The sequence below is a fragment of the Capra hircus genome, chromosome 9, assembly GCF_001704415.2.
Source record: "Capra hircus breed San Clemente chromosome 9, ASM170441v1, whole genome shotgun sequence".
In the NCBI taxonomy this organism is placed as follows: Eukaryota; Metazoa; Chordata; class Mammalia; order Artiodactyla; family Bovidae; genus Capra; species Capra hircus.
The window spans coordinates 716,859-743,652 of NC_030816.1; positions in this window are offsets into that span (position 1 = coordinate 716,859).

Sequence of the window (26,794 nt, forward strand, 5' to 3'; positions counted from 1 at the left end):
TTGTTGCCTATTTCTCTTTACCTTAAGGATTGTATTTTAAAAAAATTGTTGTTAGAATATCTTTTAACTTGTAAAGATTAATCTGAATGTGTCTAATAATGGTTATTGGATCAAACGCTCCTCTCACACAACCACTAAAAACTAAACCAGCTCAAGACTGACAGCAGTTTTTTCAGTAATCACTTATTGTCAGGCTGCAATGTCACCCGCTCTAGGGACCCTCTATGGGTGTGCAGAGGTCGGAGTGAACCTTTTTTCAGAAGTGTCGAAAACTTCTGATATCAAAAACTCAGCATCTGCGCAGAGATGCAGAATTGAATCTCGCAGACAGAGATTTGGGTGAAGTAGAAAAGAATAGCTTTATTGCTTTACCAGGCAAAGGGGACAGACTAGGAGGACAGAGTGGGTTCATGCCCCAGAAGTGGTGTTTTTCCACCAGGGAGGATTTAATGTGGAGTTTTATAGCAATGGTTCCAGGGTGGGGTTGTTGATAATATTAGGGTGTGTGCAAGCTCTTCTAATCTGGTTTCAGGTAATCTTTCTTTAAAAAAATTAATTTATTTTTTATTGAAGGATAATTGCTTTACAGAATTTTGTTGTTTTCTGTCAAACCTCAACGTGAATCAGCCATAGGTATACATATATCCCTTCCCTCCCATCTCACTTCCCATCCCACCCCTCTAGGTTGATACAGAGCCCCTGTTTGAGTTTCCTGTGGTCTCAGGCAATCTTCTTGATGAGCTTCTCTGGTTCTTTTAGTCTGGCCTCGGGTGCTCTTCTCCAATATGAAGAATGCTGACATCTTGCATTTGTTGGGTTTTAGTTACACAAAGAGCTTGAAGACAATGTTATGTGTTTCCCTTGAGAAGGAGTCAGGACCCTGCTCCAAGGCTGCACTATTGTTTCTTCACTGCTTCTCCCTTGACTCTGCACCCCTGTCATTCCTGGATTAGGAACTGTCCAAATCTGCCCTTTGAAAAAAGATCATGGAGGCTGGAGTCTGCTTCCTCCAAGAAACAAGGGACACAGAAAAGCTTCTGTGCCCAGGAGCCCCACAGGGTCCTGCTTAGTTTCAGGCAGTCCTGACAGAGTCAAGAACCTTGAGTTCATTTTGATTCAGCTTTCAATGTCAGGGGTAAGACCATTCAAATGACATAAGAACACAGGACCTTCAAGGCTCTATAGATTATAGACACTAAGAAGATATGCTCAATTGACTTTGCTTCAAGAAATTTAAGTAGCTTCACAAGCCAAATTCATGATGATAACATTTAATTAATTAAAGAGTTGAGAAGAGAAGACAAAGGGGAGAATGATATAAGGATTCCTACTTCCTCACCTCTCCTCCCCCATTCATCTGACTTTCATCTTAAACTAAGAAAATTGAATAGATTATGCTAAAAGTAGATACTGCTGATATGGCTAAGTTACAACTGGCATATGGTCTTTCTGTCCTAGTAAACATAATATGTTACTTAATCCAGGAGTGACCCTAAAAGTCAGCAGCAGAATAGTTGCCTGATTGGCAAAAGTTCTGAATGATTGAGATGGTTTCTGTGAAAAATGTCAATCCTTTCCCTGGGGAGAGTCTGTGATGCAGTTGTGTGGGCAACAGCAGGCTTGGGTCGAGCCAGCAGGGGGTCAGGAGAGAGCCAGACAGATGTCAGGGTCTGAGTTAAGCCAGTCATTTGGGAGTCAGGAAATGAAGACCTAGGAGTAAGCAGTTTAATGTGGCCAAGAACAAGGTGGAGGTCAGGAAACCAGGATGTCAGACAGAGTCAGGAAGAAGCAGTTAGGTCTGGGAGTGAAAAATGGAAGAAAGAGAGGTTCAGAAGTTCAAATTGCTTGCAGATCTGCTATAGCACAAGCAAGTAAAACACAAGTAAGAGTTGGACCAGCAAATGTATAAGATCACTTTTGTATTTTTGTACTTTGTCTAGCAGGTTTGGGCTTGGTGTATGCTACCAGGTCATTTGGAAAGACCCTGATGCTGGGAAAGATTGAAGGCGGGAGGAGAAGGGGAAGACAGAGGATGAGATGGTTGGATGGCATCACCGACTCAATGGACATGAGTTTGGGTAAACTCTGGGAGTTGGTGATGGACAGGGAGGACTGGCATGCTGCAGTCCATGGGATTGCAAAGGGTCGGACATGACTGAGTGCCTGAACTGAAGTGAACTGAACCCCAGGGACTCAAGTAATATGGGTTGTTCCAAATTCCTTTACCATCTTCTGATCCCTAAACTTTACTTCTTTACCTGTTAATGCAGATTCCGTTGTTTGCATTTACAGGTCATTTGAACACACAGGTTTGTTCATTTTGTGATAATTCACAGTTTTTAAACTTTTGTCATTATATGGTGGGTATCAATAAAATGTTTCATTAAAAATGCTTATATATACGTATACATACATGTGACTGGGAGACAGTATAAAATATTTGTTGGTTTGAAAAATGAAATATGATATGGGGAACAGTGCTTTTAAATGGATTCTTGATAAAGTCACAAGTGACATTTGAACAATTCTTTAATCTTGGTTGTACTTAACTGAGTTTGTTTGGCATATAATCTTTTTTTTTTTTTTTTTTTTTAACACAGGTATATGCTGCTTTCTTTGTGAAGGTAATGGGATTGCAGTTGGGCCTACATAACCTCAAACAGTAAAATCTCAGGCCTATGAATGAAAACTTAATCTGCTACAATATATCAAACACCCAGATTAGCAAACATATACTTTTCCTTAGATAATTGTTTAAAGTTTAAATTCTTTTGCTTGGAATTATATAATTACCATTCCCCAAACTATGGGAGATTCTGGGTTGCTAATAGGTATTAAGGTACAAAAAACTTCCATTGCAGGTTAGTTTAGGAAGCAAATAGCCAGAATTTTTTTTTTTTTTAATCCTGGACTTCTCAGAGATGTTCACTTCTAACGTGCTTTGGATTCTTTAGAAGTAAGTGGAAATTTGCATGTTTTTTGAAGTAGAACCATATTTTCATGAAATAAGTTGGGACATACTGATGTAGAATTTTAGGGGCCACAGTTTAGGTTGAAAGAGAAAATTTAGTTGGCATATTAATTGATATTGGTATTCTACAAAGTAAGAAATTATAGTCTCCACAATTCTTAAGCCACTGTTACTACTTTACTTGGAAGCTAGGATTCAGTGATTTACTTGTGATTCAGTCCAATAGACACTAACTGTCTCTGGTATATATTTTGTGCTCCAGCTTCTGCACTTGGTAAAGTTAGGCTTAACTGTAAGGACTTGAAAGAATTTTGGGGATTTTTTTAATGAAATTATATGAAAGATATGTATTTTGATGAAGTTTTAATTACTCTAGCTGACTAAGGAGTATGGAATTTGGGAAGATAATTTATAAGTGAGTGAGTGAGTGAAGTCGCTCAGTTGTGTCCGACTCTTTGCGACCCCATGGACTGTAGCCTACCAGGCTTCTCTGTCCATGGGATTTTCCAGGCAATAGTACTGGAGTGGATTGCCATTTCCTTCTCCAGGAGATCTTCCCAACCCAGGGATCGAACCCGGGTCTCCTGCATTGTAGACAGACGCTTTACCATCTGAGCCACCAGGGAAGTCCAATTTATAAGTAGTGAATCAGAATTCTTCCGGCCTGGATTTTACAAGGTACTGACAGTGTTCAGTGAGACATAAATTTTTATTCTCAAAGAATAAAAAAATCTTCTCCACCTTCCATTCACTGAAAACATTGAAAGCATTCACACGTGATGGACCTCACAACTTGTCTCCTTGCCCTCTGTCTAATCTTTCTTGCCACCAGATTTCTTTCTAAAACACTAGTCTAAATTAGATGTCAGCAAATGTTTTCTGTAAAGGTCAGACAGTAAGTATTTCAGATTTTATGAGTCTTAAAGTTTTGGTATGGGCTCCCCTGGTGGCTCAGATGATAAAGAATCCACCTGCAGTGCAGGATATCTGGATTTGATCTCTGGGTCAGGAAGATCCGCTGGAGGAGGGCATGGCAAACCACTCCTGTATTCTTGGCTGGAGAATCCCAAGAATAGAGGAGCCGGTGGGTTACAGTCCATGGGGTCACAAAGAGTCAGACACAATTGAGCGACCAAGTACACACACAGAGTCTTGGTATCTATTGCAATTACTCAACTCTCCCATTGTAGAGCAAAAGCAATCGTAGATAATATACGAAGAATGTGTGTGTGGCTACGTTCCGGTACACTTTGTTTAGAAGAACGGGCAGAGTGGGCCAGGTTTGAGCCTTGGGCAATTTGCTGATTTCTGGGCCAAATCATGTCACTGTATTACTTAAAATTTCTTAGTGGTTTCCCACTGCAACAGAATGAAATCCATTGTATCTAGCCTGGTACACATGACACTTTATAATCTGGTCTCAGTCTATCATTCTACCATCATTTTTAATTACATGCATGCCAAGCAGTCCTCGAGTACATTGTGCTGATTGCTTCCTGGGTGGTTTACACCAATAGGGGCTTTGCTCCTCAGCAGCTCTGGTATCCTGTCCTTCCATCTAAACCAACATCTTTGCTACAGCTGACACTGACATAGGATCATGTCTTTGATTCTACAGGTACTGCTATAAAGTTTCAGTACCAATAACCAGAGAGGCCTAAACTTAACCTGTTGAGTTGTCATCAGAAAACAGACATGTTGAGATTTTTCCATTTATGGAGATTATGTAAAAGATACAGATCGATTTTTTTTCCTCTTTTGATAGAAATGTACTGTGGTGGTAGATACACAAACTTACATATGTGGCAAAATTGTGCAAAATACACATACAATTCAAATATATACACATGCAAATAAGTACAAGCAAAGCTGGAAGAATCTGAATAAGACTGGTGGATTTTTTTCAATGTCAGTAATCTGGTTACTATGTTGCACTACAGTTTGTGAGCTGCTTCCATTAGAGGGAACTGGGTAAAGGGCACTTGAACACTCTCCTATTTATTACAGCTGTAGATGAGTTTATAATGATCTCAATACAAATTTCAGCTTTTTTTTTTCTTTTTTCTTTTTTATTTTTTAGATGTAGTGGTTTTGCCATACATTGACATAAATCAGCCATGGGTGTACATGTGTTCCCCATCCTGAACCCCCCTCCCACCTCTCTCTCCATCCCATCCCTCTGGGTCATCCCAGTGCACCAGCCCTGAACATCCTGTCTCATGCATCGAACCTGGACTGGCGGTCTGTTTCACATATGATAATATACATGTTTCAATGCTATTCTCTCAAATAAGCCCCCCCTCGCCTTCTCCCATAGAGTCCAAAAGACTGTTCTATACATCTGTGTCTCTTTTGCTGTCTTGCATATAGGGTTATCGTTACCATCTTTCTAAATTCCATATATATATATATATGTTAGTATACTGTATTGGTGTTTTTCTTTCTGGCTTACTTCACTCTGGATAATAGGCTCCAATTTCCTCTACCTCATTAGAACTGATTCAAATATACTCTTTTTAATGGCTGAGTAATATTCCATTGTGTATGTATACCACAGCTTTCTTATTCATTCATCTGCTGATGGACATCTAGGTTGCTTCCATGTCCTAGCTATTACAAACAGTGCTGCGATGAACATTGGGGTACACGTGTCTCTTTCAATTCTGGTTTCCTTGGTGAGTATGCCCAGCAGTGGGATTGCTGGGTCATATGGCAGTTCTATTTCCAGTTTTTAAAGGAATCTCCACACTGTTCTCCATAGTGGCTGTACTAGTTTGCATTCCCACCCACCAACAGTGTAAGAGGGTTCCCTTTTCTCCGCACCTTCTCCAGCATTTACTGTTTGTAGACTTTTGGATAGCAGCCATTCTGATTGGCGTGAAATGGTACCTCATTGTGGTTTTGATTTGCATTTCTCTGATAATGAGTGATGTTGAGCATCTTTTCATGTGTTTGTTAGCCATCTGTATGTCTTCTTTGGAGAAATGTCTGTTTAGTTCTTTGGCCCATTTTTTGATTGGGTCATTTATTTTTCTGGAATTGAGCTGCATAAGTTGCTTGTATATTTTTGAGATTAATTCCTTGTCAGTTGCTTCATTTGCTATTATTTTCTCTCATTCCAAAGGCTGTCTTTTCACCTTGCTTATAGTTTCCTTTGTTGTACAAAAGCTTTTAAGTTTAATTAGAGACCATGTGTTTATTTTTGCTTTTATTTCCAGTATTCTGGGATGTGGGTCATAGAGGATCCTGCTGTGGTTTATGTCAGAGAGTGTTTTGCCTATGTTCTCCTCTAGGAGTTTTATAGTTTCTGGTCTTACGTTTAGATCTTTAATCCATTTTGCATTTATTTTTGTGGTTATTATGTTACAGTACAATTTGTGAGCTGCTACTCTTAGAGGGAACTGGGTAAAGGGGACTTGAGATATCTCCTATTACAGCTGTAGATAAGTTTATAACGATCTCAAAACAAATTTCAGTTAAATAAAAAAAATCCACCAGGATTTATACAGGTCTTAATCCCTTTACACAAACATTTCCCTTTTACAACTGTGAATCGCTTGCATTTTCAAACAATAACTTTCTTGTGTTAATTTATGTTTGAAATTGTTGCTTTAGTTCCACTACTTCCAGCCTTTTCTCCTGTCTGTATTTTCAAATCTCTCTTCTTTACCCTCCACATGCATCATTCTCTTTTAGCTCTCCTCTTGGTCCCTTTCCTCTCTATCCTGGAAGAATTTTGACATTGCTTCTCTAGAGTCTACAGATAGACTTGACTTTCTATAGTGTTAATTCTTTACTGTTGATTCTGATTATTTTATGCTTACATTTTTACTTCCTTAGACATTTTTTATCTAAGTTCTTTGATATTTTTAATATGCATTTTCAATTCTGTTATTAAACACATTTATTAAATTTGTTAACAAATTCAAAATAGCAGCCACAGTTTGTTAAATCTATAGTTGATGGAAAAGTAGTGGGGTGACATAGCACATGTATATTATTATCTGTTATTTCATCAGGAAATATTTTCAGTTCTGAAGATGATAGAAACGACAATACAGCTAAGGGAGATACAATAAAAGAATGAGATAATTGAAAAAAATGTTAATAGAGTCACAGAATAGAAAAAATATTTTTTTGGTTTAAGACATCTTAACTTTTGAGTGTTCATTAATTCATTCTACGAATATTTATTGGTGGCCTACTATGTTCTAGGCACTGTTTGAAAATTTGGAAAATATGGATGTTAAAGATGTTATGAATAAATACCTTTGATTAGTATTGCAAGTGTTAGATCATTAAACATTTGAGACATCTGCCACAGCCTATCCCTCTGAGTCTATTTTGAGTGAGTGTATTGTTTTTGTATGTGTGTGATAATGCTTGGGATTGGGCATTAAAGTGCTGTCTCTTGTGGAAAAACAGTGATGATGTTGTTGTTATTTCAGACGTTGTTCTTAGATTTCCATTTGATTTGATGCTTTCTGTCAGTCGGCTTCTCAATGTTAATGTCTCTACCAGACTAAAATAATCTGTCATCCCTAGAATACTCGCCAAATTTAATTCAAATTAATTCTGAAGTGAAAGATGACACATTTAATCCAGTAAATACACTGGTGATCATTTGAAAATACATTTTAAAAAGTGACTTTGCCAACCAGATGGTGTCTCCACACAAATAGCTAGATCTTGAAGAAATACTCCTTACAAAGTAAATTTACTTTGTTGGGGTTGGCTCCCAGCAGGAGTGGATCATCTTCCTTATTCTTTGACCAATAATGGTTCCTGACAGTACACTTGACCCCACCCAAAGTGGAGGTCCCTGTACAGGGTCAATGATGGTGACTTGGAAAAGAGTTCTGGGTGTGGTCTGCCTCTGTCCTGAGGGCCTACTCTCCAGGCAGCCTCCCACTGATGCCACTCAAGTGGTAGACTGTTCCCAGCACTCTGGGTTCAGATCTGTAGATCAGCTCTCACTGCCTGGGGAGTGGGCAAGTGCCCTATTGCCTGGACTGTTCTTCTTTCTTGTGTTCTGTGTCAATGTGCTTTGGAGTGGGAGGACCGCATACTTGGTTGAAAGCATGGGAGGGAAAGGGGGAAAGAGGCCATTTGTGCTGCTTTGATTCTGAGTTACATAGGCTCACCTAAGCCAGGCAAAAGGAGTCTTCAGGTGTGGTTTAGTGTGCAGGACTGCAGACTCAGAGCAAAGAAGTGTTTACTTGATATCATTGCCTTCTGTGTATGCATATTTCTCAGAACCTTGCAGGGAGAGGAGACACTTTAAGGACAGGATTTTGAATTAATTTCACATGACTGAGTTACATTTTTCTTTATTTTTATAAGCATATATTTGTGTCACTTGTTGACATAACTTGCATGTGCTTTGAAAGAACATAAACTTGCACGTGTATTTGAGTGAATAACTAAATTTTGTTTATTTTCATATTATAAAATGTACACATGGCAAAAAATCAAACAGACAAAACATATATCTAGTTAAAAGTGACTTATTAGACCCTTAACCCACAGTTTCATTCAACAGAGATAATTCCTTCCAGAGATTTTTCATGTATATACATCAATGAACAATTTTAAAACATGTTAAAATATTTTTTTTCTTTTTTTTTTTAAATTTTTTAATTTTTTAAATTTTTTAAATTTTAAAATCTTTAATTCTTACATGCGTTCCCAAACATGAACCCCCCTCCCACCTCCCTCCCCACAACATCTCTCTGGGTCATCCCCATGCACCAGCCCCAAGCATGCTGCACCCTAGTCAGACATGGACTGGCGATTCAATTCTTACATGACAGTATACATGTTAGAATTCCCATTCTCCCAAATCATCCCACCCTCTCCCTCTCCCTCTGAGTCCAAAAGTCCGGTATACACATCTGTGTCTTTTTTCCTGTCTTGCATATAGGGTCGTCATTGCCATCTTCCTAAATTCCATATATATGTGTTAGTATACTGTATTGGTGTTTTTCTTTCTGGCTTACTTCACTCTGTATAATTGGCTCCAGTTTCATCCATCTCATCAGAACTGATTCAAATGAATTCTTTTTAACGGCTGAGTAATACTCCATTGTGTATATGTACCACAGCTTTCTTATCCATTCATCTGCTGATGGACATCTAGGTTGTTTCCATGTCCTGGCTATTATAAACAGTGCTGCGATGAACATTGGGGTACATGTGTCTCTTTCAATTCTGGTTTCCTCAGTGTGTATGCCCAGCAATGGGATTGCTGGGTCATAAGGTAGTTCTATTTGCAATTTTTTAAGGAATCTCCACACTGTTCTCCATAGTGGCTGTACTAGTTTGCATTCCCACCAACAGTGTAGGAGGGTTCCCTTTTCTCCACACCCTCTCCAGCATTTATTGCTTGTAGATTTTTGGATCGCAGCCATTCTGACTGGTGTGAAGTGGTACCTGATTGTGGTTTTGATTTGCATTTCTCTAATAATGAGTGATGTTGAGCATCTTTTCATGTGTTTGTTAGCCATCTATATGTCTTCTTTGGAGAAATGTCTATTTAGTTCTTTGGCCCATTTTTTGATTGGGTCGTTTATTTTTCTGGAATTGAGCTGCAGAAGTTGCTTGTATATTTTTGAGATTAGTTGTTTGTCAGTTGCTTCATTTGCTATTATTTTCTCCCATTCTGAAGGCTGTCTTTTCACCTTGCTTATATTTTCCTTTGTTGTGCAATAGCTTTTAATTTTAATTAGATCCCATTTGTTTATTTTTGCTTTTATTTCCAGAATTATGGGAGGTGGAACATAGAGGATCCTGCTGTGATTTATGTCTGAGAGTGTAAAACATGTTAAAATATTTTAACAGATCATTTAAAAACACATATGCACATGAGAATAAATGATTTTATTATTTGCTTTTCTAAATTAACAATGTCTTAAGGATTGTTTCATAGCAACACATAGAGATATACCTCATTCTTTTAATGGCTACACCATTTTCACTGCAGGGATGTAGAGTAATTTTTTCAATGAGAGATTTATTATTTCAAAGATAATAAATGTCACATTGAATGGATAGTGTTGGGTTGAAGATATTTCTCCCAAGGTTAAGACATAATTCAGACTTCCCTCCCTCTGTACTTTCCTCTGGAAAATAAAATTCAACTCTACATAGGTTTTTGGAAAGATGAGTTATGGTGATTCTAATGTTAATTTAACATCGGCACCGGACTCCGGTACTCTTGCCTGGAAAATCCCATGGATAGAGGAGCCTGGTGGGCTGCAGTCCGTGGGACCGCTAAGATTTGGACACAACTGAGCAACTTCACTTTCACTTTTCACTTTCATGCATTGGGGAAGGAAATGGCAACCCACTCCAGTGTTCTTGCCTGGAGAATCCCAGGGATGGGAAGCCTCGTGGGCTGCCGTCTATGGGGTCTCACAGGGTCAGACACAACTGAAGCGACTTAGTAGCAGCAGCAGCAGAATAATAGCAAAGAAAAGAACCATAATAACCAAAATTGTGGCTGGATAATATTCTAGGGTATTAATTATATCTCAAATATATCCTTTTTTCACAGTGCCTGATAATGCCTTCTTTCGCAGTCCATGTCTCTAGACAGTAGTCACCTGCATCAGAAGTACCCAAATGACTAGGAAATTTATAGAGAAAGCCCAATGCTTGAAATGTCAATTTGGTTGGAAGATTCAGAGGGCTCTTCAAATTCTCAGAAACTTGGACTGGAAAAGAGGAAAAGAAAGGCAAAGGAATTACAAGAGAGGAAGAAATGTGGGAAAAGCCCAGAAAGGGTAGGAGTGGCACCTGGGAGCTGAGGAATAGGGACTCTGCTTTGGGTGAACATCCTGTTCCCAGAGACCCTCTCCAGTTCTCAAGCTTCTTCTCCCTACTCTTCCTCTAGCTAATCATCCATGAGCAGTCTTGGAAAGAAACGCTGTTCTTGGCGGTTTGGGGGTTTCGGACACCCCAGGGAGCGGGAAAAGTGGTTACTGCAGTATCAATGATAATGCAGACATTTCTATCTTTCAAAGGCTTACTAGGTACAGATTCTATGTGTGAGTGCTTCCTAGGCATTATCTCAACCACCATAGGGGATCGACGTGTGGATATATATCCTACAATATATATGAAATGTGACATATATCATATATGTAGTATGTAATATGTAATCTATTATATATCTATATGGTTAAGGAAGATGGAATTTTTCTGATTTTACAGATGAAGCTGAATGATGAAGCTGTTTGTTCAAAGTTTCATAGCTAATTAAGCAGAGTCAGTATCTGAATTCAGGCAATCTCACTGTGGAGCATGAACTCTTAACACTGAACCACATTGCTTTCCTTGATTTCAAAAGGATATGTACAGTCTCACACTGGAGATGAGTCAAAGGCAGGAGATGTAAAAAAGAATATGATTGGAGGAAAGAGCCCTAGTTGTCTAGACTATGATGTCTAAGGATTTTTTGAGAAAGATAAATAAGGAAGGTACAATAAAGTCACCCAGGTAAAGCAATGCAATTCAACCAATGAAAGTGGCTTTGGATGGGAGATGGAACTCAGCATAAGAGAGGAGGCACAGTTAGTTTAAGTGGCCAGGTAATAGCGGAGAGGCGGGCAATTTGTCTTGAAATGGAATTTATATTTGTGACCCTGACATAAAGAGTCATTTTTTCTTTCCTGAAAGCAGGTATCTGTAACAAAGATCTCAAGAAGAAAAGATCATAACATCCTTCATTACTACATTTTACAATTGTAGTTTGCTACTTCCTTCCTTCCTAGACTAGGATATCTTTTGGATAGTGATTTGTGCATATGAATGGACTATCTGAAGCATCACAGAGAACTCAGATGGGAGTTGTGACTGTTGATTGTTTATCACTCACCATCTCTGCTTTCTTCTGCCAATAGCCCCAACTTTCATCTGGGTGCCTATCCCCAACCCCCAATCCAAGCCTCAGCTAATTACTCTTTTATATTTCTGTAGCAACAATGATTGGCTCAGCCATGCATATGCGACCTAAGCCATTCCAATAAAAACATATTGCAGTTTTTCTAGAAATAGAGTATTGGTGCTCATTTCATCTCTTTATTTCTTTTATCAAGCCATGCCCAAGGCAGGACCTCCCCTGGACTTCCCAGTTATGGAAGACAAAAGTTTATCTTTTTACCTCATTTGTGATTGGGTTTTATATCATTTGCAACCAAAAGAACTCTAATCAATACATAAAGAAGGAAAAAGAAATGATTAAGTATCTTTTTAAGATTTCCCTGGCAGTCCAGTGGTTAATACTCTGTGCTTTCCCTGCAGGAGGCATAGGTTCAATCCCTGGTTGGGAAAAAAAAATCACACATCCTGTGTGGTGTGGCCAAAATAAACACATAATAAATAAAGAAGGATAATTCTCCCTTATCCATTGGGCAAGGGAGCAGAAATGATCAGTGATGAATGCAGGCTATTTCTTTTTTGGGAGTACTATAAAAGTATCAAAATATGTAACAGTAGTATTAAAAAATTAGTATGAAATTACTTTTAACTATTCCAAATGATTAACTCTCAGTTTTCTTATGAATAAATAGCAAGTAGGATACACTACTATTAGTACTGTGCTAAACTCAAGATAAATTCCTGAAAAACAGCATGGGGATTTCATAATCTTTGAGTGCAGTTCAGTTCAGTCATTCAGTCGTGTCTGACTCTTTGTGACCCCATGGGCTGTAGCACACCAGGCTTCCCTGTCCATCACCAACTCCTGGAGTTCACTCAAATTCATATCCATTGAGTCAGTGATGCCATCTAACTATCTCATCTTCTGTCATCTCCTTCTCCTCCCACATTCAAACTTTCCCAGCATCAAGGTCTTTTCCAATGGGTCATTTCTTTGTATCAGGTGGCCAAAGTATTGGAGTTTCAGCTTCACCATCAGTCCTTCTAATGAATATTCAGGAGTGATTTCCTTTAGGATGGACTGGTTGGATCTCCTTGCAGTCCAAGGGACTCTCAAGAGTCTTCTCCAACACCACAGTTCAAAGCCATCAATTCTTCAGCACTCAGCTTTCTTTATAGTCCAGTTCTCACATCCATACATGACTACTGGAAAAACCATATCTTTGACTAGAGGGAACTTTGTTGACAAAGTGATATCTCTGCTTTTTAACATGCTCTGCAGGTTTGTCATAGTTTTTCTTCCAAGGAGCAAACGTCTTTTAATTTCACCATCTTTAGTGATTTTGGAGCCCCCCCAAAATAAAGTCTGTCATTGTTTCCACTGTTTCCCCATCTATTTGCCATGAAGTGATGGGAACAGATGCCATGATCTTCGTTTTATGAATGTTGAGTTTTAAGCTAAACTTTTCACTCTCTTCTTTCAATTTCATCAAGAGTTTCTTCAGTTCTTCTTCACTTTCTGCCATAAAGGTGGTGTCATCTGCATATCTGACGTTATTGATATTTCTCCTGGCAATCTGTGAGTAGCATGAGCTATAAACCACCCCATAGAACAACTTACCATTTTTAGTTTCAGTGCAATGTTTATGTTCTGTGAATTTTTTAAAGAAATATATAGAGATGGAGACAAAAGTGGAGGGTAGAAGGGTATGAGTTCAGTGCTTCTTATGAAAACATCAAACTCATAGCTGACTGCTGAATAGCCATTGTCGAAAAATTCTGGAACCTATCAAAAAGATAACCTACATCAAAAGATAAAGAAAAAGCTACAATGAGACAGTAGAGGGGGCAATCATGGCAAAATCAAATTCTATGCCTGCTGGGTGGGCAAACTAGAAAATAATTATACCCCAGAAGTTCTCCCACAGGAGTACGTGTTCTAAGCCTCATGTCAGGCTAACTAGCCTGGGTGTCTGGCAATGCGAAGAGGAGCCCTCAGAGAATCTGGCTTTAAAAGCCAGTGAGGTTTGATCACAGGAATCCCACAGGTCTTATGCTTACCAAGACCCAGGGTAAAAAGCAGTGACCTCATAAGAGATTGGACAAGACTGTCTGATAGTATTGGAGGGTCACCTGCTGAGACGGGGGAAGTTGTGGTGTACTGCAGGGTCAAAGACATTGTTGGTAGCAGTTCTGAGGAGTATGCATTGGTGTGAGCCCTGCTGGAGATTGTCATTTTCTTACCAAGATTTGGCCCCAACAACAGTCTGTAGGCACCAGTGCTGGGAGGCCTCAGGCCAAACAACCAATAGGAGGCAAAATAATCTCATACTGGGTGCTTAAATTCTTCTGAGACCATAACCCTCTGGACATGCCCCTTATCATGGCCTTGTGTTCCAGAGGGACAAGACCCACCTCCAGCTAGCAGTGGGCAGGCTCTTCCCAGCAGGAAGCCTACACAAGCCTCTTAGACAGACTCATAAATCAGGGGGTAGGCGGCCGAAGCAAGAAAAACAATAACCACGCAGCTAGCAGAATGGAAACCACCATCACAGAAATTTAGACACAGAATAATAATCACAGAAAATTAGACAAAATGAAATGACAGAGGAATATGTCCCAGATGAAAGAACAAAATAAAGTCCCAGAAGAACAGCTAGGTGAAGTGAAGATAGACTTCTCATTAAAGAATTCAGAGTATTGATAGTAAAGATGATCTAAGATCTTGGAAAAAGAATGAAGGCACAGATCAATATGATGCAAGAAATATCTAACAAAGACCAAGAAGAACTAAAGGATAAACAAAAAGAGATTAACAAAGCAATATCTGAATGAAAAATACACTAGAGGAAATCAACAGCAGGATAACTGAGACAGAAAAACATAAGTGAGCTGAAAGACAGAATGGTGGAAACCACCGCCATGAATAAAGAAAAAAGAATGAAAAGAAATAAAGACAGTTTAACAGACCTTTGGGACAGCATTAAACACACTAGCATTTGCATTATAGGGATACCAGATGGAGAAGACAGAAGTGATAATAGCTGCAACTTCCTTGGTGGTTCAGATGGTAAAGCGTCTGCCTACAGTGTGGGAGACCTGGATTTGATCCCTGGGTCGGGAAGATTCCCTGTAGAAGGAAATGGCAACACACTCTAATACCCTTTCCTGGAAAACCCCATTCATGGAGGAGCCTGGTAGGCTACAGTCCATGGGGTCATGAAGAATCAGATATGACTGAGTGACTTCACTTTCACTTTTTCACTTTCCCTAACATGGAAAGGAAATAGTCATCCAAGTCCAGGAAGCACAGAGACTCCCAGGCAAGTTAAACCCAAGGAGGAACACACCAAGACACAAAATAATCAAACTGACAAGTATTAAAGACAAAGAATAATATTAAAAGCAACAAGGGAAAAACAACATAACATACAAAGGAAGTTCCAAAAGGTTTTCAGCTGATTTCTTAGCAGAAACTCTGCAGACCAGAAGGAAGTGGCATACTATATTTAAAGTGATAAAAGCGTAAAACCTACAATCAAGAATACTCTCCCCAGCAAGGCTCTCATTCCGATTCAACAGAGAAATCAAATGCTTTCAGTTCACTTCAGTTCAGTTCAGTTCAGTCACTCAGTCGTGTCCGACTCTGCGACCCCATGAATCACAGCGCGCCAGGCCTCCCTGTCCATCACCAACTCCCAGAGTTCACTCAGACTTACATCCATCGAGTCAGTGATGCCATCCACCCATCTCATCCTCTGTCGTCCCTTTCTCCTCCTGCCCCCAATCCCTCCCAGCATCAGAGTCTTTTTCAATGGGTCAACTCTTCGCATGAGGTGGCCAGAGTACTGGAGTTTCAGCTTTAGCATCATTCCTTCCAAAGAAATCCCAGGGCTGATCTCCTTCAGAATGGACTGGTTGGATCTCCTTGCAGTCCAAGGGACTCTCAAGAGTCCTCTCCAACACCACAGTTCAAAAGCATCAATTCTTTGGTGCTCAGCCTTCTTCAGAGTCCAACTCTCACATCCATACATGACCACAGGAAAAACCATAGCCTCAGCTAGAGGGACCTTAGTCAGCAAAGTAATGTCTCTGCTTTTGAATATGCAAAAGCTAAGCATGCAGCACCACCAGATCAGTTTTGCAACAAGTGCTTCTCTATGTGGGAAAGAAAAGGCCACAATTAGAAACAAAAAAATTACAAATGGAAAAGTTAACCCATAAAGGCAAACATATGGTATAGATGGGGAATAATTTATACACAAATATGATATTAAATCAGTAATTGTGAGAAGATGAGAGAACAAACAGAGGATATTGGAAATTCATTTGAAATCAAAAGACCAGCAACTCAAAGCAATCTTGTTTATATATAGACTGGTTTATCAAAACCTCATGGTAACTGAAAACTGAAAATCTGCACTAGATATACACACACAAAAGAAAAAAAATCAAAATACAACACAAAATTTAGTCACAAGAGAAGAGAACAAAAGAGAAGGGAAAGGAAGAATGCCTACCAAAAGAAATCCAAAACAATAAAATGACAGTAAGGGCATACGTTTTGATAATTATCTTAAATGTATTAAATGCTCCAACCAGAATATACAGACTGGCTGAATGGATAAAAAAAACAAACCTGTAGATACGCTGTCTTCAAGAGAACCACTTCAGATCTAGGGACACATACAGAGAGACAGTGAGGGCATGGAAAAGGGTATTCCATGCAGATGGAAATCGAAAGAAAACTGAGTAGCAAGACTCATATTAGACAAAATAGATTTTAAAATAAAGGCTCTTACAGGAGACAAGGAAAGGCAATATATATGATTGAGGGATAAATCCAGGAAGAAGATAAAACAACTGTAATTATTTATACACCCAACACAGGAGCATCCCAATATATAAGGCAAGTTCTTACAGCCATAAAGGAGAAATCTACAGTAACACAAGGGTACTGGATGACTTTCACACCTCTCTTTCATCAATGAACAGACCACCCAGTCAATAAATTAATAAGAAAACACAAGCCTTAAATGACTCATTAAAACAGATGGACCTAATTGATGTATCTTCAGGACATTCCATCCAAACGCAGAAGAATATACTTTTTTTTTAAGTGCATGTAGAACATTCTCCAGGACAGGTCACATCTTGGGTCACAAAACAAGCCTCAGAAAATATAAGAAAAGTGAAATCACATCAAGAAACTTTTCTGACCACAACACTATGAGATTAGAAATCAGGTACAGGAAAAAACTGTAAAGAACACAAACATGTGGAGGTGAAACAATAAGCTACTGAGCAACCAATGGGTCACTGAATAAGTCAAAGAGAAGATTAAAAATCACCTGAGACAATGGCAGTGAAAGCACGACAATCCAAACATAGGATGAAGCAAAAGCAGCTCTAAATAGCAATACAATCTTACCTTAGGATACAAGAAGAATCTTAAACAACCTAACATTACACCTACAGCAGTTAGAGAAAGAAGGACAAACAAAATCCAAAGTCGATAGAAGGAAAGAAGTCATAAAAATCAGAGCAGAAATAAGTGAAATAGAGATGAAGAAAACAATAGCAGAGGTCAATGAAACCAAAACCTGGTTCTTTGAAAAGATAAACAAAATTGATAAACCTTAACCAGGTTCATCAAAAAAAACAGGATAGGGGTCAGTCAAATTAATATAAATAGAAATTATAAAGAAGTTACCATGGACATCACAGAAATACAAAGCATCATGAGAGATTACTACAAGCAACTCTATGTCGATGTAATGGACAGCCTAAAAGAAATTGGACAAATTCTTAGAAAGGTCCAGTCTCTGAAGACTTGAACCAGGAAAAAATAGAAAATATGAGCAATCCCAAATACTAAAATTGAAACTGTGATTAAAAAACTCCCAACAAGCAAAAGTCCAGGGCCAGATGACTTGAGAGGTGAATTCTAGAGTTAACACCTATTCTTCCAAAACGCTTCTAAAAAATTGCAAAGGAAAGAATACTCCCAAACTCATTCTATGAAGCCACCATCACCCTGATACCAATATCAGACAAAGATATCATGTAAAAAGGAAATTACAGGCCAACATCAATGATGAACATAGACTCAAAAATCCTCAGCAAAATACTAGCAAACTGAATCCAACAATATATTAAAGAGATCATACACCATAATCAAGTGGAATTTATCCCGGGGCTGCAAGGCTTTTTCAATATATGCAAATAAATCAGTGTTATACTCCACATGAACAAACTGAAAAATAAAAACCATGATCTACATCTTAATAGATGTAGAAAAAGTTTCTGACAAAATTCAACATCCATTTATGATAAAACTCTCCAGAATGTGGGCACAGAGAAAACATACCTCAACATGATAAAGACCACATATAACAATTAGAAAGGATAAGTAATTTTGTGAAGAAAAATGGACATCACAGTCAATTTTTTTCAAAAATATTTTTATATTGTCTTTTATTCATGTTATTCAAAGATAATGATTGTAATATTTTACACTTTTTATTTTAATGACTTTTTGGGCCTCAATTAGAATCATACTTTGAAATTGGTAAATTCCTAAACTTATTATTTCTCTCCTTGGAAAATTTAACAGATGCTAGAACATTATACCTAGAAAAGCATGATGAATAGAAAAATATAATCAAGGAAAACTGAGAATTACAGTCATGGTAATTATTTTGTGTTTAGGCAAAAATATTAAATTTACATAAGTACTCTGCTTGGACAATCGAATCTTAAACTTCTTAACTTTTCTTGATGATTTGGAGTAGTTAAATAAGAAATTGTTATTAATAACATAAGACAGTCCATGTTAAAAAAAATTAATAGATTTTTTATTGGAAAAAAGGGAAAATGAACATGCTTTAATTGTTATGGATGCATCTTACTAAAAGATATACTTTTTATAAATTACATGAGTAAGCATTTCTCCTCACAGTAATATCTCTTAGCATATTTTGTTTTGTAAAAAAGAAGACATTCAATTTTTAGTATAAAAACCAGAAAGAAGTAAAGCCTGCCAGGAAGCACCAAAGATATTTCGTTTTACATCCCTATAGTCCTCACTTTTCTGTTATGGATGAATGACTTAGTTTTATAGTCTCTTTAAGAGCATATATTTTCAGAAAACCAAATCATCTCTCTCCCATTGTGACTTTCTAAAAACAACTAGTGTAGATGGGAATGACCTTAGCAAAATCTCTTTGTCTTGAGGTACAAATATTATATCTTTTTAGAAGGTAGGAACTTTAAATGTGAATTTTTCTGTGTAGACTGAAGTCATTATATGGTGAGAATACTAGGAATACAATTTTGTATATAGCAGACATCTGATTACCTATATTCTAGTGAACTTATCTTTATAGTAGACATTCACTTATCTAGAATCCAAGTATCCAGAAATCGGATTTCTCCCCCTGCCCCTAACTCGCTTTATGAGAGAACTGGAGCTAATCCACAGTCAAGCAAGGTATATAGCAGTAAACTGAGGATGGGGAATTCAAGGTCTATTCACCTAGAGAAGATAGCTGGTCTGATATTTTGGATATATGGAAAGAAGATCTGAAAGTGATGAGACGAACCCATCTAAGAGACCAAGTTGCAGTGGTCTGCGCTGCTATGATACCCGCTGTTAGCATGCAGTGTCATCCAGGCATTTTCGGTCAGTGTGAGGGAGGGTGCAGGTAATATAGACCAAGTGGAGGCAACAGCAGCAAGTGCTGGGAACTCAGTGATGCAGAGATAAGGGTAAGGGAGGGGATCTGGTTATTGTGAGGACCAGCCCATGGTCGTTCATGTGAGGACTGCAAACTCCTTGAAAGCAAGGGGGCAGCTTCCAGTTGTTTCTGTGGTTTCCCTAACATACTCTTCAATGCATCGTAGGTACTCAGTCTATTTCTGGTAAATGAGAAAGAAAGGTAGAGACCTAAGTACATGGTGTACATGTGATGTAATTGAAGCTATTCAGAAACTGGGTGTGAAGGAAGGACTCGGAATATAAGGTGCGAAGAAAATTGGTCTTTGGTGGATGGGGAAATGAAAGCAACAAGACACAAGGGGACCATTAATTCATTCAACTGCTATTTATTTACTGAACACTCGCTCTGTGGTCTGTGTTGTACTAGTGTTTACAGAGAGGTGAACAATACAGATAAAGTTTTCCCGCATTGATTCTAAATTTCTGGCTTGGGAAAGATGGTCCCATTGCTAAGAGGGAGAGCTACATTCTGTTTTAAACCTGTTAATATTCCAACTGGAGTTTTGTCTCACCATTTTGGCCAGACCATCCTTATTAAAGTCACTGGTGATTTCTAATTGGTCAGTGGTTAATTCTAATCTCTCATCTTACTCTCCTATTAGAAGTGTTGGACAGAGTTGGTGATTCTTCTGTTGACTGACTTTGCTGACTTTTGAAACTTTAAGGGAGTGACTATTAACCTCTGCTTGGCTAGGTTGAATTTTTAAAAGAAGGACATATTTACTTTTAATATAGTCTGAGAATGTTGTTGATCAGAAATTATTTCAGATAGTTCATGTGTTCTTGAAATAGTCTCTGATGGTATTGCTGAAATTTATACTCATAGGACTCACTGATATGAGTAAGGCATGTTATTAACACTTCCAGATGTACAAGCTGGATTTAGAAAAGGCAGAGGAACCAGAGATCAAATTGCCAGCATCCATTGGATCATAGAAACAGCAAGGGAGTTCCAGAAAAAAACATCTCTGTCTGCTTCACTGACTATACTAAAGCTTTTGACTGTGTGGATCACAACAAACTGGAAAATTCTTAAAGACACGGAACCAGCAGACCACCTTACCTGTCTTCTGAGAAACCTGTATGCAGGTCAAGAAACATGGACATGGAACAACAGGCTCGTTCAAAATTTAGAAAGGAGTACATCAAGGCTGTATATTTTCAGCCTGTTTATTTAACTTATATGCAGAGTACATCATATGAAATGCAGGGCTGGATGACTCACAAGCTGGAAACAAGATTGCTGGGAGAAAATATCAACAACCTCAGATATGCAGATGATACCACTAAAGACCTAAAGCCAAGAGGAACTAAAGAGCCTCTTGATGAGGGTGAAAGAGGAGAGTGAAAAAGCTGGTTTAAAACTCAGCATTCAAAAAACAAAGATCATAGCATCTGGCCCCATCACTTCATGGCAAATGGATGGGGGAAAAGTGGAAACAGTGGCAGATTTTATTTTCTTGGGCTCCAAAATCAATGCAGACAGCAACTGCAGCCGCAAAATTAAAAGACAGGTGCTCCTTGGAAGGAAAGCTGTGACATACCTAGACAGCATATTAAAAAGCAGAGACATCACTTTGCCAACAAAGGTCTGTCTAGTCAAAGGTGTGGTTTTTCCAGTAGTCATGTATGGATGTGAAAGTTGGGCCATAAAGAAGGCTGAGCACTGAAGAACTGATACTTTTGAATTGGTACTGGAGAAGACCCTTGAGCATCCTTTGGACATCAGGGAGATCAAACCAGTCAATGGTAAAGGGAACCAACCCTGACTATTCATTGGAAGGGCTGATGCTGAAGCTGAAGATCCAATATTTTGGCCACCTGATGCAAAGAGCTGACTCTGGAATTCCAGCAGAATCCTGGAAAAGATTCTGCTGCTGGGAAAGATGGAGGGCAGGAGGAGAAGGGGGCGACAGAGGATGAGATGGTTAGATGGCATCACCAACTCAATGGACATGAGTTGAGTGAACTCTAGGAGATAGTGTAGAATGGGGAAGCCCTACATGCTGCAGTACATGGGGTCATAAAGAGTCGGACACGACTTAGTGACTCAGCAACAACAAGAGCGTTCAGAAGAGGTGCAAGGAAAGCCAGGAAGATTTAGAGCCGCTGATGGAGTCTCTCAGTCTGTTTCTTTCTCCACATTTAGATTTGTTAGTTTTACTATTAATGGTATTAAAATTTCTTAATACTTTCAAACAGCCCTTAACTTAGCTTTTGTGATTTATTCTTTTTCTTCTACTTTGCATTTTTCCTTCAGATTTTGTTTCCTTACTTGCTAATGTATTCAAGTTTTGCAATTTGCATGATATTGTTTTCTCTAAATAGTCATGCTATAAACCCCTTTGCATGACCAAAATTAGTCCTGAGGTCTAGTCTTGCCCCTGAAAAAAATAAGTTAATGGTGCTTTACAAAATGGGGCAGGATCGCTTTAGTCCTGGGTGAGTTAAAAGGACCTACATTAATAGTGTAGTTGAAATGTTGGTAATTTTGTGTCCCTTAATGGGTTTCATTAAAAAAAAAAGCAACAACCAAAAGCACATCTCTTTTTTCCCCCACTTGATGTTTCCACTGTTAAAAAGACAGAGTATATGCCTCTCAGGCTTACAAAGGGCCATTCTTTTCCAGCAATGTCTGGAGTGTAGGAGTGAAATTGTGAGTGAGGTTGCATTAACTTATTTCATCAATTAACATTTTTGTGCACGTTTCTCGAGTGCTGGCTTCTTTTGTGAGTTGGGTCTGGGGAACACAGAGCTCTGCATCTGAAGCCCCCAGCCCTTTCTGTTGGATTTTTTTCCCCCGAGAACATCACCAGGGAAGTGTGTGGACTAGTTTAGACTCTGTAGACCCTAATCACCATGGCAGAAGCTTGAAGAATACCAAGGCCAAACTATGAATGTAATTCATATGTGTTACCTTTGTAGAAATATCTGCCTTGTACTTCAGGTTGAAGTACATTATTGATTCCGTAGAGTTTGGTTTATTTTATTGGAGAAAAGTTTTACAGTGCAGACATGATAGTGTGTGACATGGGAGCAAATGTGAAGGCAAAGCCCGAAGAAGGATTCCAGGGCGAGATAGGGACACTGGCAGACTAGGAAAGTGAGATCACATTTTTATGTGGGGAGATTCCTCAAAACAAAACAAATGACAATAGAGCAAAGTAATGGAAGACATGAGCTGTCTTCTAAATTTTGCCCAGGGAAGACTCAGCCTGACTCACACTCAGCCTTTTGACTTCTAAAGCATGTCCTTTGACCCATGATCACTCACTTAAGACATAAAGCAGCTGGGTCTTGTGGTTGAAAGTTTGGTGACCTGGGAATTTCAAACGATAAACAGCTAAACTGAGTTTACCGTAAAATAAACAAGATGCATCTTAATTTAGCCTGGAAATATTTAACTGAATAGATCTTTCTGACTAGGCTTGATAAGGTCTTGGGAAATTGGTGACAGTCCAGCAGAGAAAAGTACTACAAGGTCGGGTCATTCAAGACTGGTTTTATATAACACAAGGAGCCCAGCTTGGAGCTCTGTGATGACCTAGAGAGGGTGGAATGGGAGGGGGAGGGAGGCTCAAGAGGGGGTATATATATATATATATATATATATATACACACACATATATAGTGACTGATTCTTGTTGTTGTATAGTGGAAACCAACACAACACTGTAAAGCAATAACACTTCAATTAAAAAAAAAAGACTATGGTTAATTGGTCTTCATAATTAGAAAATTTTATAAAAGATGAATTTTGGGGGATGACAAAATTGAATGATTTATGAAACAATGATAATTTGTGAGACAGGGCTTCCCTAGTGGCTCAGATGCCTGCAATGCAGGAGATCCGTGTTCAACCCCTGGTTGGGGAAGATCCTCTGTAGAAGGGAACCTACTCCAATATTCTTGTCTGGAAAATCCCATGAATGGGGGACACTAGTGGTCTATAGTCCATGGGATCACAAAGAGCTGGACACTACTGAGTTACTAACACTTTCACTTTCTTCATGAGACCATGCAGAAATGGTCTACATGCAATGCCAATAATTGCCTATATGTGCAAAAGTGCTATAAGAGCAAATGGGAAAAAACCTTCAGTTCAGTTCAGTTCAGTCGCTCAGTCATGTCTGACTCTTTGCAACCCCATAAATTGCAGCACGCCAGGCCTCCCTGTCCATCATCAACTCCCGGAGTCTACCCAAACTCATGTCCATCGTGTCGGTGATGCCATCCAGCCATCTCACCCTGTGTCGTCCCCTTCTCCTCCTGCCCCCAATCCCTCCCAGAATCAGGGTCTTTTCCAATGAGACGATGCTTCACATGAGGTGGCCAAAAACCTTAATATACAATATATAATTTTATTCTTTCTGGGGTAAATATGAAGATGCAGGGTTTCTAAAACCCTGCACAATGCCCCATCCTGGCATTGTGTCTAATATGTACAACAAAAATTCTTCTGGTTGTGACAAAGATCCAACAAAGTATGGATTGTAATTTATGTTTTTTTTTTCCTATAATGCAAGAAAATAAAAATTCTTTGAATATGAGGTGGTTAAGCTTCGCTTATTTGCCTGAAATATTATTGTTGCATTTCTCTATCCTCTCCCCTTGCATCTAATTATTTAACAATTTTTGGCAGTTCTTTTACATGCTCTCTCACACACATTCCTTTTCTTCCATACCCGCTGCTGTTGCCTGTTTCAGCCAGTTGCTCTTTAATTTTGCATTTCTTCTGGGGATTGTTGCAACTGCTTCTCCCTGCTTCCAAGCCCACCTCATGTTTCATATCTTAGTTAAAATATGATATTTTCATTCACTTTATATTAGTTATTCTGGTAGGTGTGAAGTGGTATCTCACTGTGGTTTTAACCTGTGTTTGCTGAGTGAGTAGTGAGTTTGAGCACTCTTTTTGTGTTTATTGGACATTTGGATATTTTGCTTGTGAAATGCCTTTCAAATAAATCTCTTGCCAGTTTTTCAATTAGATTATCTTATTTTAATAAAGTTATGAAAGCTTTTTGTATATTATGGTAATAAACTCTTTGTGAATTGTGTGTCTGGTGAGGGTTTTCTACTGATCTGTGGCTTTCTTTTTTACTCTCTTTATGGTATCTTGATAAGAAAAGTTTACTAATTTAAATATTTCCAATTAATCAATCTTTTCCTTCATAATTATGACATTTTAAGTATTATTTAAGAAATAACTGCTGGCACAAAAGTCTTGAAATAAGCTCATATGTTATATCTTAAAAACTTATTTATTTTTTTCCACACTTAGATGCACAATTCATCAGGAATGGTTCATTAAGAATGTGAAGTAGGAGTTAAATCTCTCTTTTTCCCTGTGGATGTCAGATTGTCACTACATCATTTACTAAATAAAGGCTTTATGCACTGCTCTGCAATGCCACCTTTATCATAAACCATGTTTCTATATATGTGGGGGTCTTTTTTATGACTCTTTATTCTAGTCCATTGGAGAAGGCAATGGCACCCCACTCCAGTAGTCTTGCCTGGAAAATCCCATGGATGGAGGAGCCTGGTGGGCTGCAGTCCATGGGGTCGCTAAGAGTCAGGCACGACTGAGCGACTTTCACTTTTCACTTTCATGCATTGGAGAAGGAAATGGCAACCCACTCCAGTGTTCTTGCCTGGAGAATCCCAGGGACGGTGGAGCCTGGTGGGCTGCCATCAGTGGGGTCGCACAGAGTCGGACACGACTGAAGTGACTTAGCAGCAGCAGCATTCTAGTCCATTGGTCTCAGAGGGTAATAGGCAGGAAGGCCAGGGGTCTCCAAAAGGAAGAAATAGCCTGCAAGTGTCAGACATTTTTATCTCTCTTAAGTGGCAGGAGGAAACAAATTAGCGAATTTTTTTTCTACTCTATACAAATTTAAAAGGAGGTTTCTCTTAAAATACTGTGTTGCCATAATGACACCTGATTTCACCTGAAGTTAACTATTCTCAAACCGTGAGATAACCAATGCATTTTTCTTATGGAAATGTTTGTCTTAAGCTATGTTAATGTACTATACTTTTACCCCAAACTCTATCTTCAAGTCGGCTCTGCCTAATGACTCAGAACCTACTTGACAAACTCAGTGAGCGCCTTCACTTTCACTTTTCACTTTCATGCATTGGAGAAGGAAATGGCAACCCACTCCAGTGTTCTTGCCTGGAGAATCCCAGGAATGGTGGAGTCTGATGGGCTGCCATCTATGGGGTCGCACAGAGTCGGACATGACTGAAGCGACTTAGCAGCAGCAGCAGCAGCAGTGACTATATAGCATCCAGCTGAAGACTAGCAGGGGGGTACTCTTTCTGCCCCCTTCTGATGCCTATGTCAGAAGCTTTCTCTATCTCATTTACACTTTAATAAAACTTTATTACACCAAAGCTCTGAGCGATCAAGCCTCGTCTCTGGCCCCAGATTGAATTCTTCTCCTCTGGAGGCCGAGAATCCTGGCGTCTTTTCGTTCAGCAACAACCTTTCAGGTCTACTTATCAAAACTTTGTCAAATCCATGCTGTGCCTGCTGATTTTCTTGGAGAGAAAAAGTATTTTTCTGGATTCATCTCAGGAAAACATAAGGATAGCAAAATATATTAAAGTTTACATATAATTATATATGCTATTTATTTACCTTATATATAGTAAAATTCACTTTTAGCTGTATAGTCCTATGACTTTTGACAAATGCATACAGGTATACATACACTAGAAAAATCAAGGGATAGAAGGTTTCCAACACCCCTGAAATTAACTCAGGCCCCTTGTAGCCAGAAATTTTTCCTACTCTCAGCTCTTGGCAAACTCTGATCATACAGCATTCATTCTGAAACTTTCTGTTCATACAGCATTCATTCTGTTAGTTTCTTTTGCAGAGCAGATATATTTAATTTGGATGAAGTCCACTTTATCAATTTTTGTTTATAGATCATGCTTTTGGCCTTGTGTCTAAGCAATCTCTCCTGATATCACAAAATTTTTCTGCTTTTGTTTTACATTTCAGTCTATGATCGGTTTTGAATTTTTTGTAAAGGTGTGAAATGTGAGTCAAAGTTTTGTGTTTTTTTTTTTTTCGCATGTGGATATTCAGTACCAGTTATTGAAAAGACTTTCTTTCCTCCACTGAAATGCCGTTACACATGTATCAAAAC